The sequence below is a fragment of the Carlito syrichta genome, unplaced genomic scaffold (genome assembly GCF_000164805.1).
Source record: "Carlito syrichta isolate Samal-C Ts95f unplaced genomic scaffold, Tarsius_syrichta-2.0.1 Scaffold306750, whole genome shotgun sequence".
In the NCBI taxonomy this organism is placed as follows: Eukaryota; Metazoa; Chordata; class Mammalia; order Primates; family Tarsiidae; genus Carlito; species Carlito syrichta.
Window position 1 is genome coordinate 606,063 of NW_007250846.1, and position 1,418 is coordinate 607,480.

The window sequence follows — 1,418 nt, forward strand, 5'->3', positions numbered from 1 at the left end:
GTTTCAAATGGTACTATCTCATTTTTTAAGGCTAAATAAATTCATTTTCCATGAATATGTCATTGGACATGCATACCACAATATACAATTAAAAAACACATTTTGAAATAATTGTCTACATGACATACAGTTTTTAATTTTGCTGCTTAGAGAAAGAAAAGAAGTCCTTTCACTCATTATTTTATATCATTAAAATTTTACTATGAAACTATATTACCAAACATTTTATTTCTTAATTTACCTTGTTTATCTTTAAGTTTAAAGCTAAATTAAAAGTTTGATTGCAATGACAACATACCTCAGTTGTCTGATAAGATTATTTTTTACTTATGTCAAAAAGTTTTTGAATACCTTTTCAGATATTTTATGTTTTATGTTATATGTGCTTTGAAATTTGTAAAAATAGGTATAATTATACATGTAAATTGGATAAATTCAATACACTTCTTATGGTAATGAAAGCGGTCTGAATTAACACTCTTTTAAATTCATTTTTCAAATTTTTTTCATTCATAAAATGATATTCTGTGTATATGGAATAATGAAGGAGAAATTTCCACAACAGTTTGTTTTGTGAGAATTTCATAAAAAGAAAGAAAAACTTAGCTACTTTATACCTTTAATAGAATATTTTGGAGTAGTTTCATCACATTAATTGGCATTTAATCCCTCAGGAAATAGAGTAGAACTCACATGTCAGAGTATCCTCCTCAAGATTTGAGGAATCCAGGGCATTTAAATATCAACTTGTGACAGTCATTGGTTGAGGGCTATATTTGTTTGATAAGACTTCCACAACAAAATACCAACGACTGAATGGCTTAGATAACAGAATTTATTTCCTCAGAGTTTTGAAGTCTGGAAATCTCAGGTCAGGGAGTTGACAGGTTTAGTTTCTTTAGAGGCCTCTCTCCTTGGCTAGCAGATGGCCACCTTCTCACTGCATCCTCACCTGGTCTTTCCTCTGTGGCCATGCAGTTCTGTGGGTCTAAGTTTCCTCTTCTTAAAAGTACATCAGTCAGACTGAATGAGCACTCACTATAAAGACCTCAGTTTTTAAAAGAAGATGTGGGGTACAATTTAGGATTGGGTATGCAAGTGGATATCGTACAGGTAAAGTTTGGGCCTCCCTTTGGTCCCCACTTTGACTGGTTTGAGATCAAGTACTTTTTTTGATGTTATGTGCCTCCTCCCACCCTGGCAGTATCCCTCTACTGCCAATTCCTTTCTTATAGTATTATGGTAAATGTTCAGGGTCCACTTATGAGTGAGAACATGTGGTACTCAGTTCTTTGTTTCTGTGATATATCACTGAGTATAATAGATTCTAAATCCATCCAAGTTGCTGCAAATCCATATGTTTGTTCTTCTTTATGTCTGCATAATATTTTATTGTGTCTATGTGACCATTTTTAAAA